At 40.4% G+C, this 15,121-nt stretch overlaps 1 protein-coding gene across 6 annotated transcripts in view; it reads right to left on the reverse strand.

Moving 5' to 3' along the window:
• usp9x (ubiquitin specific peptidase 9 X-linked) overlaps window positions 1-8,340 on the reverse strand; it is a 115,518-nt gene extending 107,178 nt beyond the window's left edge. For 2 of the 6 annotated variants that reach the window (XM_031895722.1, XM_031895723.1), the window contains exon 1: window positions 7,783-8,339. The gene's annotated coding sequence lies outside the window, so the exon portion shown is untranslated. 6 annotated transcript variants of the gene reach the window in all.
• Between the last annotated feature and the right edge of the window lie 6,781 nt (window positions 8,341-15,121).

Here is a 15,121-nt window from a genome sequence, read left to right on the forward strand (position 1 = left end):
GACTAATCTCCCACGTGTGCCAGAGCCATAACTGTGATGAATAGTTTCTTACCGATGTACCTGCACTTCAGCTTTTAAGTGAGGCTAATTAATTTCATTTAATTTTGTCATGGCATATACATGGTATATATATTTTTCTTTGTTTTTATGCTCAGCATTACTGGGTAGTTTTCTGTGCTTTTCTTTTGTAATGTATTATGCCATAGTAGTCACTACTATGTTTTGTCACTTAGTGACTACAGATGTTTACAGAGGTTGCCATGGTTACTCTTAAATTTTGGCACTATTTTCCACACTATCTGCAGGTTGTTGTTTTTTTTTGGGGGGGGGGGAGCTTACAGTTCTGGTTGATTGTCCTTGAGGAAAGTCACTTCCTCAAGAATGCTTTTTGTTTATAGATGACCTGCATGTGTCGTACAGTGTGTGTGTACGCGGTGTGGTGTGTTTGTGTTCAAAGCTAAGGACACATGTTCAGTGTGAATGAACTGTGGTGGCATTGAGTAAAGGTGAACATACACAGGCCGATTTCAGCTGCCGATATCGGTCCTTCAGACCAATTCAGCATCCTATCTGCCCATGTATGGGCACCACCGACAGGCCTACCTGACCGAGATCTGGTCTAAAATTGGGCAGGTTTGATGTTTCCATTGGATTGGAGACCGCATCAGCTATGACCGCCATTTTAATTTGATCGAATTAGCCCGATATCGCCCACCCGTAGGTGGACATATCAGGAGAAGATGCTTTCACTTGCCAACTTCACCAAATGGGTGGATCTTACAGTGTATGGCTACCTTATGATACAGAAGCCCAAAACACAAAGGGGCACATTTACTTACTCACGAACGGGCCGAATGCGTCCGATTGAGTTTTTTTCCTAATGATCGGCATTTGGCGATTTTTCAGAAAATTGACGCGACTTTTTCGTAGCCATTCCGAATGTTGCGATTTTTTCGTAGCGTTACTACTTGCGCGAAAAGTCGCGACTTTTTCACAGCTTTCGCGCCGAGTACGAAAGATTCGGATTCATTCAAGCTTCAGTATGGTGACTTTTCTTGGGCCAGGTTGGAGCTGTAGGGTGCCATTGAGTCCTATGGGAGGCTTCCAAAATCATGCTAAGTCTGAAAGTTTCGCCCGCCGCTTACGAGCGCTCAATACAAAAAAGTCGCGACAAGATACGAGCGAATCGTATAGGTAACAAAAAAGTCGCGACAATTTCCGAAAAGTCGGCGAAAAAAATCGCAAAAATTACGAAAAAAGTCGCAAAATGTTCGTTTTCCAAACGGAATTTTTCCAATTCGGATTCGTGGGTTAGTAAATGTGCCCCAAAGTGTAGCGTTTTGAGCATAATTCTACAAATTATATTTGATTAAATTGGACCTTCCTGTAATTCGGAGCTGTTTGGATAATGGGTTTCCAGATAATGGATCCCATAACTGTATGTAATAGTAGCTGCAGCTGACTGCATGTTTTTTAGCTCCACTGATCTGCACAGTACATAGAAGGCAATCCTAAGGAATGGCAAGATTTAAAACGGTTTCATACTGACCGGCGGGTCTGTGTTAGAAAGGAGAGGCAATGGTACTATGTATGATTCTGTCTGAAAGAAAACTGTTTGATCTATTTCACACAAAATGTAAATATTATATGATGGAATAACAAAATCTAAATTAGCCGCTACACAAATTTACCAATTGATGATCTGATGTCCTATACAAGAATGAAACAAACCTTGTTTCGTACGATATTTGGTGCGATTTGGCAGATCGACGAGATCACCGATATCGCAAAAGCTTTGGATATCGGTCATCTCGTCGATCGGCCAGGACAAAAGATTTTGATGTGCCCAAGCAAAATCTGCGTTTAGGGCTGAATAGTCAGGTGGAGGTAGAATCCCTATTGCTTCTACCTCCATATCTGACGATTCTGAAAGTGAACGGAGGGAACGAACAATCTTTCCTGAGACCAATGGTCACAGGAAAGATCGTAATTGTAAGGTGTATGGCCACCTTTATGCTTGCTAAATGCAATAAATCCACAGTTTCAAGTTTCTGCACATTACACAATTACACATTACATTTGTGTATTTAAATGTAACTCCTTGCCTGTATTAATATTATATGCAATTTCTGCACTGTAGTATATATTTTATCCAATTATGGAACAATTTGCAATTTTTGGTTGACCTGTAACTCCCTGCATGTAATATTATTCTGCAGAGTTGTGCAATTAATTCATAATAATAGATTCTTATCCGTATTTTATCCAAAAATCCTAATATTTTATCCAAATAACTTAAAGTCTTGTCGCTAAGTTGCCTGCATATATAAACTGTCTGAAATAAATATGATGTAACTGGAAAAAATAAATATAAGTAGAATTTAATCAAAATGGTTATTTAACCATTAAGCACTAGTGTTTTTTTTTTATCTGCAGTGTCATGTGTTGTCATGTAAACAATGATGCACATGCAGCAAAGATTAATCAGCTGCCCAGAAACATAGACTCTACAATGCTGGCACTATGGCCCTTTACAGCCAGTGAAAGTCTCTAAAGTCTATGCTGGCAATTAATGAATCTCAGGTTGTGGTACTGATTTTGCATTACTAAATCCCCAGTATACCCCCAACGCAGTTTGTGCAATACTACATATCCCCTTTTGAGCATAAAAGTCTGAGCAAAAAAAAAAAACACAAAAGCTTTTGGCACACAGGTCACCATAAATATGCTGGAGATACAACAGAAACTTTTTTAACATTGCTTTTAAAAAATATTCCTAGCTCAGCTTCTAGAATCTGCCTTGTCTTTAAAAGCCATTGTTATTTTCCTTTTTTAAAAATCCTTTCTATGGTATGACACCAGAGTTTTTGTTTCCCACTAATGAGTAGCAGCATTTAACATGCTGACAATCAACACAGGTCACTTAACACTGCCAGCAATGGTAAACACCAAGCATAGCCATGTGATCTGGGACTCTAAACTAAAAAAATTCTACATGATGCATCTGTGTGATTTAATGCCTTATGTCATACAAGGTTCACTATAAATCTCAAATGTACAGCAAACATAAGGCTGGACAAAGCCTCCCATCCTTCTCAGGTTGTCCACTAACCTATTTGGATGATATCAATTATATTATAATGAGACCCCGGACCATGTTTTATTGTAAATAAACTGATGAGTCAAATTGAAACCAGTTGAAAGGAACCAATTCAAAGTGTACAAAATAACTGGGAATATTGGGGGGACAGGATTTGGCACTGTCTACTAACCTATGAAAAACCCACAAAACTACATATTAGAAAATACAGTTACTAATGAATTCAAATTCAGTATACAAATATCGAAATAAAAATACATACAGTATGGGACCAGTTATCTGGAAACCTGCAGCGACTGTCTCCCGTTCCTTCTTCCATATTTGCGCACATGCACAGTAGAGTGAAAATCCAAACTTAAACAAAAAAAGTTGGCTTTTTAATCTACTGCGCATGCGCCAGCCCAGGGATTCCGGAGACAAAAGCAAGAAGGAAGAAGAAACACTTGCTGCAGGTACCCCAGGCTGGTGCGGTTTTCTCCTAACTGGAGCACCAGCCCGGGGTAAAAGGTAAGCGGTTAAGTCACTGGGGGCTGCCTATATAAAGTAATGCTAAAAGTTAATATGTCTAAACAAATCTTGATTTGCAAATCTGCTAGCCTATAATAAGCCCCACTCCCAACAGTATTACACATCTTTCCATGTATTGAACCAAATCTATATTTATTGGATTCTTCTAAACACCAATACCTCCAACAAAAGGTTAGTTGGAATACTGAATCTGATTTCCAGATCAGATCTGTGAACTAAAGATGAAGGCATACACATGTCCAGAGCTTGAAAGTAAAATCACTATGGTGTTGGATATGAACACTAAGGATTTGTCCAAAAAGTGCAGGGATTCAGCCAACTCACAAGCCATATCCTGGATTCATTGCAACCCTATGACAACACAGCCACTTATTCGAGGAAATGAGGAAAAAGTATTGTTGGCACACTGTGGAATTTGGCACAAAGTTTGCATATGCCAACAGTTTTGCACCAAATCCGACTGTGTGCCAGCAGCAATGCAATGGCTCCAGTTGCAGGCATAAAGCTTGTTTTAACCATAGGAGCAGATTCTCTGTCTGCATATATCTGCAGGCCAAGAATCTGCCCTGTGTGGCATTGCCTTAAACTCCCTAGCAGTCCCTGGATCTACTGCTGTTACTGTTAGGCCCCAGTCATAGGGCATTAGTTATGCATAAATCTAATACCTATAATTTTACACCATGGAAAATAGGCCAGATTGTCCAACCAACCAAATCTGTGAACATATGACTATAACAAAAATATTTACATTTAATTTGTGTATACTACCCATGTTTTAACACTTACTATTGATGTAGCATGATTTCTGCAGGTATGCGCTATGGTTATACCTGTATTTGATTTCATATATATTAGAATTCAAAAGTTTAACATCACCAGAAACGCGCTTTCCGTTTCACAATGTCATGTAAATGTCAGTGCTTGACTGGTACAAATTTTATTATGCTGATCTAAAAGGATCTAAAGTATACTTCTAAACTATGCAAAATCTATTTGAAGAAGAAAGAGGAGCTGGAGCACAATCTTTGATGGCCTGGCCAGCACATTCATCTGACCTCAACACTGTTAAGTTGTAGTTTACCCTTGGGGGAAAAAAAACGACCAAGACATAAAAATCCTCTACAAACTTGCCGCACATCTGGGAAGAGCTACAGAGATTTCCTCTAAATATCTACAGAAACTGACGGCTAGAATACCAAAGTTCTGCAAAGTTGGAAATGCTGCAAATTGTGGATTATATAAACAGAACAATTGTATTCACTAAAAAGAATGTTCTGACATTGTCAGTGTATTGACGACAATGTATGATCAGTTTCTACCTTAGAGAAATAATTTGGGAGGGGAGGTTGCTCACATCTGTAACTATACTGTTAGAGTACAACTGAGCTTTAGCTACAATAACCATCCCTTACTGTGCAGAGAAAACTTACTTTAGATGTATGAACCTGACAGAAAGACAGGCTTTGAGAAAGACAGCCATATAGCTGGCATGTCTGGAGAGGGAAATTGTACAAAACACAATGGATTTTCAGCACACTTGTGGGAAGATTATCAGAGGTGTGCACGCAGCATCATATGTTCACCTCTACATACCTTCAAACTTCAATATATCAAAATTGCAGCACTCCTATTTCATAAAACTGCCTTTATTTCATATAATATGGCTGTGCCATATGTGAAATAAAGGCGGTTTTATGAATATGAAATGGGAGTGCTGCAATTTCAATATATTGATGTCTGAAAAGGTAGCCAGCATTTTAAATGTGGCATTTTAGATCTATTTATCACACTGACCATAATGCTGTGTTTCATGTATACCTGCCATTTACCAGATGATACACTAGAGCCCAGCACTTGGCATATTACTAATATGGCAGCAAAACCTGCAAAGAGCAGAATTAATGCGAGTTTACCAACAGATTCGCAATGCTTGTCTACTTCAATTCAGAAATCCAAGGATCTACATGAGCAGGGAACTTGTCAAGCCAAACCTAACAATGGTAATGGGCTTGAGATCAAGCCATCAACATGGAGTACTATGAGTGTGTCTCACAAAAGTCAGGCGGCTGAAGACAGCAAATGAAACCAAATGAAGCAAGGCAAAGTTTCTAAAAATAATTAAAATGCAGGCAACGAAGAAGAGCATTACAAATTGCATACAAATAGATTTAGTGGTTAGTAATTTTGAATGCTTCAAATAAATAATCTTTGGATATTTGTAGTCCATGTTAGCTACAGCTAACATACATTTATTTGATTCAGCCTAAATTGAAGGTTTACAAACTATGGTACTGCACCCCTCCACACAGGGGCCTAAAGGAATGGTAGGGGGAACCTTAAGGTAAGTTGGGATGACAGGACAAATAATTCAACTGCATTTTACTTTTTTAAAACCTTGTATTGAAAGAAGGCAGGCACCGAACGTATGCTGCCCTACAAACAGGAATGACCCCAAGTCTGGAAAGCACTTAACTTGAAAGTAACTAAATGGAAGACCAATAAACAAAAACCTCGGCTATTAGGAAACTCTGCAGGATAATATGTTTGTATGGTAGCCATTAAACCTCAGTCTATTTCTTTCATGAATACTACATGGCTAACAGGTTCAAGAGAACAAGCCAGAATTAGGAGGTACCAATCATTTATGTAATTAGGTATAAAAAAAAAAAAAAAAACGACACTTCACAAATGTTTACATCCAAATCAGCTTGTCTTGCATAAACCTATAAGTGACACATTTAAATACGTTTTTTTCCTCTCACATTCCTATATCCCAACCAGTCCTGGGAAACTGATTCAGTTATAACAATGCAGATTTTTTTTTTTAATACAAAATATAATTTCCAAAAAAGCAAGTTTAAGGTTTAAAACAGATTGACTCTCTTTCTTATTCTCAAACAGTCTGGCTGCAGTGACAAACCTAACACAGATGACTGCCAAACCATGGAGAGGATTCAGCAGCCCTTCCTACACTAGGCCCAATATGGACTTTACTTACATTTCCGGCAGCTTCCGTCTTTATTTTAGGGGCATGTTGGCTTTATTGAGACAAACTGAATAGGTGGGAGAGAGGGGAGCCGCGAGTATTTGAAAGAAGCACTGTTAGGTTATTCGTGTAAGGTGAGGTACCGAAGGTATTTAAATAAATTGGGCAGAGGCCTAGAATTGCAGGCAGGGCCTACATGTCTCTCGGCTTTCCCCACCCACCCCTCCAAATCACTCCACCTCAATAATGGCGCTTGGCAGAAAGCAGAAGAGAAGACAGAAAGGGGGGAGGAGAAAAGAGGGCAGAGGGAGGGCTAGAAATAAAAGTGGAAATGCTCGGCTACTTGAGGGCTACAGAGAGGAGAATGTAAGGGTTATGGAGGTCACAGGTGGGTGGCTCCAGTCTCCTCAATACGGCTAAGGACAAGCACGGGTTAATCTGGAAAAGGCAAAAAAAAATGGGGGCAGAACGGGCAAAAAGGAGGAAGAGTTCGGGCAGCAATGGCCTCTGGAGGAGGAGAGAGGAAGAGGAGGAGTGCTAGATCACTCTCAGTCAGCCCCAGACAGGATGGGGGGAGAGCAGAGACGTCAGCCATTTTCCTTTACAGTTTCATATTGTAAAAAAAAAAAAAAAAAGAGGGAGGAAAATACAAGGGTGGAGACATGATATATACTTATTATCAGTTCATTCATGTTACATGACTTAATGCAGCCATGAGGCCTACACAGCTCCTGTGAGCAATATGTACCGAAGAGATAACAGCTTTGCTATAAACTAGCCGGCTGTGTGCTGTTATTGTAATGTTACGTGGGTTTGTGTGCGGCGTTAATGCATTCTCTCCTGCTCTGTAACACTGGCATGAAATACAGCAGCGCTACTGCTTAACTACAACTCCCACAAGCCCTGCTAAGGCAGTAAGGTGCAACATTGCATCGCTATGGGAACGTTACAGAAAATTTGCGCATGTGTTAAATAGCTTACATACCAAGGGACGGCCAACCCTGTTTTCTCTTAAGTTGGGCCCCCCCTACCCAGTAAATCCTCAAAAAGATAAACTTCCTTCCCGGCCAGATAGCTAACAAGCAACTGAATACATGTCAAATGACCTGGCACAAGGTGTACTGTAGAAAATGGTTTAATGTGGAGCCACTGACGGCCATTTACTCACCGCAAACTAGTGAGCTATCCTCCCCTGCTGGAGATAAAAATGAGCCGGCCTTTTGGTCATAACAGAAGTGCAAATAAGACGGGGCAAACCACGTACATTTAGAGGTACACGCACCTTCCCAGGAATAATCCTATAAAGTAATACAGAGGGAATGTGTGGGAAAGCTATGCGGACCGGTGCGGTCGGGCGGACTCTGCTTTCCTGGTTTATTTTTTTTTTTTTCTAGCTTCCTTTATGTCCTCCCCCACAACTTCATATGCATGAAAACTTCTTCACGTCGCCTCCCGCGCCTGATTTTTTTCACCCTTTCTGAGAGGACTGTCCTGTTATCTTGTTCTTCGCCGCTTCAATGGCTTGTCAGTGGTTGAAGCTTTGTGCTCTTGACAGTATGACTCCGTAATGATTTCCCATATACACGCATAAATATTCTCTTCTTTTAGTCTCGTAATGTCTCTCTTTAGCCGGTGGTGCGTTTCTCCTGCGTCATGAACAGAAGCAGCAGCTACAGCTGAGCACCTCCTCCTCTCCCACCATCATAGCCGGCAACCACCTCCTCTTCCTCCTCATGGCCGGACATACAGTGCAGTGCTGCTGTGCGCATACTGTCACATTCACTGTTACTGTATGTAAAGAGCGTGGAACAGCTGTCCTTGTTTAACCATAAAAATGACTTAAAAAAAGAGTTTTAAGTCACATTACACGTTTTGCTTGTACGCGAGGCAGTGTTGGCTCTTACAGTTAATTAAACAGCATAAAGAACTGTTTGAATAGTGTTTTATTGAGTACTCGAGTTACTGGAGATTAGGCATTTTAGGTGCTTTCCACCGAATTGATTCCGTTCACCAGCATTAAATTGATGCTAGGTTTAAACCAGTGGTTATGAGACTATTTTGGTTCAAGGTCTTCTAGGAGGACCATAGTTACATAGGGTTGAAAAAAGACCAGTGTCAATCAAGTTCAACCCATCCAAGTAAACCCAGCTCTTGTTTAGGCCCATTTGGCTAGTGCTTACTCTTGAATTCTGAACCCTTCACTTAATGCTACTGGTTTTTGCAATTTCTCTGCCTTTAGAGCCCTCCGAATAGGCCATGGCCACATTTGTCATTGCATTTCTTCCAGGGCTGTGGAGTCGGTAGATAAATTCTCCGACTCCTCAGTTTCTGATACTTCCGACTCCAACTCCGACTCCTCTGTTTTTAATATGCTAATGTATTTTATACATTCATACAGTCAATGAAAAGCATGCTTCATGGTCACTCAACGTGTTCGTTTATTCACTGCGTGCATTGGGCTTTATTCTTATAGCAGAGAAGTAATTAAATATGACTGTTTGTGAATTGGGACATTTAAACTTGCTTTATTTTTTTTTTTTTATTCCCATTTAAATTTAGTAGGCGTCGGAGTCGGTTCATTTTTTGCCGACTCTGACTCCAGGTACCCAAAATTGCCTCCGACTCCTCGACTCCGACTCCACAGCCCTGATTTCTTCTCAATAAAAGGGCTAATGATTCAAGAAAATTTCTATATATCAGCAATTCAGTCGTAGTTTCAATAGCAAATAAGCATTTGTCCCAAACTTTATGCTAGTGGCACACAGTGCTGTTTATGAGCTTTTCTCCACCTGCAGTCCCATCCGCTCCTTACAAAAGCACTAACAGGCAGGGGTGTATTTAAGGCTGGTGCTGCCCTAGGCACCAGACCCAAATACGCCCCTACATTGTGCATGTTATGTCACTCCACAGAGACTGCAACCCCCTTACCCATCAGTGGAGGCTGGGGGCATTTTTTTTTATTTTTTTTTAAATGAAAAAAAGAAATTATGGGCACCCAAGGGCCACCCCCAAGACCTGCCGCCCCAAGGCACAGGCCTTCAGTTGCCTTATTATAAATATGCCCTTGCTAACAGGCAAAGTATAAACCCTTAAGTGCATACACAGAGTGTATTTTGGCATAAAAATTCATGCTTTCATAGTTTAGTGCCAAAATCCGGTTCTTATGTGCGCTTACAGGCTGATGCCTGTGTTGGTCCACTGGTAAGCAGAAGCCGATAAAATTCTGCATAGAAAATCTAATCCTCAGCCCTGTGTGCCACTAGCCTTACTCTAACTAGCCTCCTACCCGGGCCTTGAGGGGTATCTAGAAGATTAACTGGCATTACCCCAAATCTGGACATAATTTGTCTTTTGGCTGAGCCCCCAGCAACTTCTCCAGATCTACCAGTTTGGATACCACTTGCATAAACCCTAAAAGTAATTCCAGGTACCCAAGCAAATGGACCTTATATAGATGTCATTTTATTATCCGACATACAACAAATGTATACATATCAACTGGATGTTTATTGCAGAAGTCTGAAGCCTATGGGCCCAACATATGCTATAACTTAAAAAAGATATTCATATTTAGTACCTAAGACTTTTAATCAAAGAAATATCCCAGCAGGGAAATAATGCTGACAGTATTCACCTGCAATGTGACAGTGTTCAACTGTTAGCTGTGAAGCCACAAAAAGCAATATATATAATCTTCATTATGTCATAGGTCATCTTAATGCCAAGGGCCTGGATTCTAAGGGTGTTTCCATAGGTAGGTCTGCCCAAAGGAGGAACATGGATGCTCTTCCTATATAGGCCAAAGAAGTTTAGGTATACATTGTTAGTATGAATTGGGACAGCAAGAATAAAGAATTCATTTTGGCAAAACTGCATGGGAGAAATCATCGGGTTTTAGCTAGTGAGAAAGAAAGGAAAGCTTAACCCAGGTACTTAGGAGAGGTTAATTAAAATACAGTGCCAATTTCATAGGTCCCAGATAGGGCTACCAGATAACTTGGCAATTCTTGGATAAAACTAACTTGCACATTCCTTCGTATGCATTTGTTGAAGCCCTGCAGCATGTACTTATTAGATGTGTCCCAGAACACATAGGGGCACATTTACTAACCCACGAACGGGCCGAATGCGTCCGATTGCGTTTTATTCGTAATGATCGGTAATTTTGCGATTTTTTTCTGCGTCTTTACGATTTTTGGGTAAAAACGCGATTTTTTCAGCGTCTTTACGATTTTTGCGTAAAAACGCAAGTTTTCCGGCGTCTATACGATTTTTGCGTAAAAACGCGAGTTTTTCGGCGTTTTTACGAAAGTTGCGCAAAGTCGCGATTTTTTTCGTAGCGTTAAAACTTGTGCGAAACGTCGCGCCTTTTAAGTTTTAACGCTACGAAAAAGGCGCGACTTTGCACACAAGTGTTAACGCTACGAAAAAATCGCGACTTTGCGCAACTTTCGTAAAGACGCCGAAAAACTCGCGTTTTTATGCAAAAATCGTAAAGACGCTGAAAAACTCGCGTTTTTACGCAAAAATCGTAAAGACGCCGAAAAAATCGCAAAAAATACGAAAAAGTCGCAAAATGTTCGTTTCCAATCGGAATTTTTCCAATTCGGATTCGAAATCGTGTCTTAGTAAATCAGCCCCATAGTGTGCTAAATAATCTGCCAGTTGGTTTGGGGAGAACTAGCTTTACCAAGCCTTCATCAAAATCTACTCATGCCCAAAAACTCAACTCAACTCGTACCCGATCTGCAATGGTCACCCACATTTCAACCCTATCCCAACTGACCTAAGGGTAAACTTGTGGGTCCTGAGGGTTGCAGGCTAACCTGCACATCACTACCAGACAGTATGTTGACTCAGTATTGTTAAAGGAGACATATCATGTTAAAATTAAGAATGTACCAGTGAATTATACTCCTCTAAATATAGAAGGACTATGCTTTAAAAAGTTGTGTTTCAGGCTGATTTATTGAGAAATTCTCTCAAAACCCAACTAGTCCCGCTCATCTGTTCTATTTCTTGCTGGCTGAATTACATAGTAACATAGTAAGTTGGGTTGAAAAAAGACATACATCCATCAAGTTCAACCATAATGCCTATATATAACCTGCCTAACTACTAGTTGATCCAGAGGAAGGCAAAAAACCCCATCTGAAGCCTCTCTAATTTGCCACAGAGGGGAAAAAATTCCTTCCTGACTCCAAGATGGCAATCGGACCAGTCCCTGGATCAACTAGTACTAAGAGCTATCTCCCATAACCCTGTATTCCCTCACTTGCTAAGAATCCATCCAGCCCCTTCTTAAAGTTATATAATGTATCAGCCAGCACGACTGATTCGGGGAGGGAATTCCAGAACCTCACAGCTCTCACTGTAAAAAATCCTTTCCGAATGTTTAAATGGAACCTCCCTTCTTCTAAACGGAGTGGGTGCCCTCGTGTCCGTTGGAAGGACCTACTGGTAAATAAAACATTAGAAAGGTTATTATATGATCCCTTTATATATTTATACATAGTTATCATGTCACCTCTTAAGCGCCTCTTCTCCAGTGTAAACAGACCCAACTTGGCCAGTCTTTCTTCATAACTGCACATTCTCTGCATGTGCAGGGGAGCCGGTGGCACACAATACACTGCACTGTGGTATAGGAACCAATCAGCAGCTAGGCTGACCTGATAGGGAACTGAAGCCTGTCTTGGCTGGGCTGGGCAGGGCAGGGCTGTGATTGGCCAGCCCCTTCCTACTGTGCTTCGGGCAGAGACCGTTAGGACATGCCCACTCATCATTTTCTGGAAAAGTATAGCACACACAGGTGGGGTAGAGCAGGGCTGGCAGAGTAGGGCAGGAGACAGGGAAAACTATCATATCTAATAACACATCATGACCACTCCAAGATGAATGTGCAAAGTGCAGTAGCAGATTGCATAATGTGTGACTATTAAACATTAGCCTGTGTTGGGTCCTATTTTTTGTTTTCGTTTACCAGTCTGATTCCACAGCTCTGCACAGTGACTTAAAAAGTTCTTATTAAACACATTATGGCTTAATTCTATAGAAGCACATGCATCTCCATATATGGTTCCACTGATCCAATTTACCCTTTTCAAAAATGCTGTCAGTAGTGACAGACTGAGCTTACAAGTCTTGAGCAACCAGTCTGGTAGGCTCAGTGTTTGATATCTTGTAAGTGATCAGCCAGTGATCACTTTCTACCAATTGTAGTGCTGCTGGTTAATTTTAATATACATTCATAGAAATGTAGAAAATCATTTGTACCAGTTTAATAAAAAGGAATGGTACCCACCTCTGGGTTTTTAGAACTGGCCACATTGCACAGGCCCTCCTTCCCAGCTGCATCAACCCCACACCAGAAACACATATTCCCTGTGTACAAAATGCAGAGCTGCAAATCGGTGATTGCTAACTAGATGCATACACACTGGATGCCAGAGCCACATATTACTTCAGGGCACATATTACTCCTTGACAATCTGAACTTTGGAGACAGGGTGTGATGCAGTGAAATATATAGGTTGCCACCTACCTGCAGAGTTCTGCATTTGGAACTGTGCTTAAAGGCCAATGGGGAAGTTGATACATACATAATACTTTGTATTGCAAAGACATACTTAGACTTGCATTGTTTTAAAATCTTCTGGCATTTCAAGTACACAGAGGCCCTGACAGCCCATCTGGCATTTGCCAGAATCCAGACATTGCCAATTGGGCCTGGGGAGGGCAAAGTGCAAAACATGGCACAATCAGCTATTTTTTCCCCACATTGCACATTACCATATTCTTACTTGAATTACCACAGATGGGCGGCCCACTAATTACAATGCTGTCTTTTTTTTTAATAGCATACAGTACATATTATACAAGCAAATGTCTACTTGCAACATTCACCACTAATTCTGTGTGTCATATAATAGCGTTGCACATTGTTTATATCAAAGGCCCCGGGTGCATGACTGTGCGCAGCAGGCTGACCCTGAAAGCTATCTCCCCAAGTGCAGGTGCAATACTTGCAAAATTCTCTGAAGTAGTTCTGTCATATTATATTAAAGATGACTAGCAGCAATTGAATTACACCACATTAAAGGGGCCCTGTCATCTTAAGAAATAATTCCAAATTGTTTTCTATTGTTTGTCAAGCAAAATAAACTTTACTTACACTACATAAATTATTTTAATCTTTTTTTCTTCAGCCTTGGAATTCACAAATGCAGCAAACAGGCAGGGGCCATTTTGTGGACACTGTAATCAAAGCAGGCATTGCATCCTATTGTTTCTGTGCCAGTATGGGGGGACCTAATGCCCATGCATATGCACTGGTTACATAATTACATGGTAACAGCAACATCTAAAAAGTTCTGAATTGAAAGTGAAAGTAACTCTAACTAAGGCATAGAGGCGGGGCAGGCAATATATGACTGACAACTGGGATTTTTAAATGCTTTTATAATGGTTATGGCTGGGTAATAAAAAAATGATTTGGGTTTTCATGTTTAATTTGAAAAGAACTTTTATTATACAAGTTTTTATGTCTGGGTGACAGGTCCACTTTAAACCTGTGGATGCTGGTGGTTGTAGTACAAATATCTTCTGTTACTCCTATTGTACCTAATTCTGTAGGCTCTTCCTTATTTTTTTTCCAGAGGCAGTGGGGCAGTGCACCTTTAACTAAGGGCTCATACCCACAGGTGTTTTGCCCTGCGTTCCCCTGCAGTGGAGGGATGGAGGCCACTTTTCAGCTCAAATGGAATCACTGATCCTGGCAACCAAAAAACAATTTCTGTTTGGGCTACAAATTTATTGTTGTCATCAGGGCTGTGGAGTCGGTAGATAAATTCTCCGACTCCGACTCCTCAGTTTCTGATACTTCCGACTCCGACTCCTCTGTTTTTAATATGCTAATGTATTTTATACATTCATACAGTCAATGAAAAGCATGCTTCATGGTCACTCAACGTGTTAGTTTATGCACTGCGTGCATTGGGCTTATTCTTATAGCAGAGAAGTAATTAATTATGACTGTTTGTGAATTGGGACATTTAAACTTGCTTTATTTTTTTTTTATTCCCATTTAAATTTAGTAGGAGTCGGAGTTGGTTCATTTTTTTCCGACTCCAGGTACCCAAAATTGCCTCTGACTCCTCGACTCCGACTCCATAGCCCTGGTTGTCATTACTTTTTATTACTTAACATTCTCTTCATTGCATCTGCTATTCATCTTTTGGCCTCTCATTCAGACTAGTGTCTAGTTGCTGGGTGAATTGGACCATAGCAACAGATAGTTGCCAAAAATTCCAAAATAGGGAGCTGCTGAACAAAAAATAAATAAATTTATTAAAAAAAAAATAATTTAAGAAAACAGGAAAAGATTAAATAATGAAATCCAGTTGCAAATAGTCAGAGAATATCAATGTCTATGTCATACAAAAAGGTGATTTTTTTTTTTATACCATAGTAAAACGTTTATACTCCTTTCCATAGCTAAATAGCTA

This window comes from Xenopus tropicalis, chromosome 2 (assembly GCF_000004195.4).
Source record: "Xenopus tropicalis strain Nigerian chromosome 2, UCB_Xtro_10.0, whole genome shotgun sequence".
Lineage (NCBI taxonomy): Eukaryota > Metazoa > Chordata > Amphibia > Anura > Pipidae > Xenopus > Xenopus tropicalis.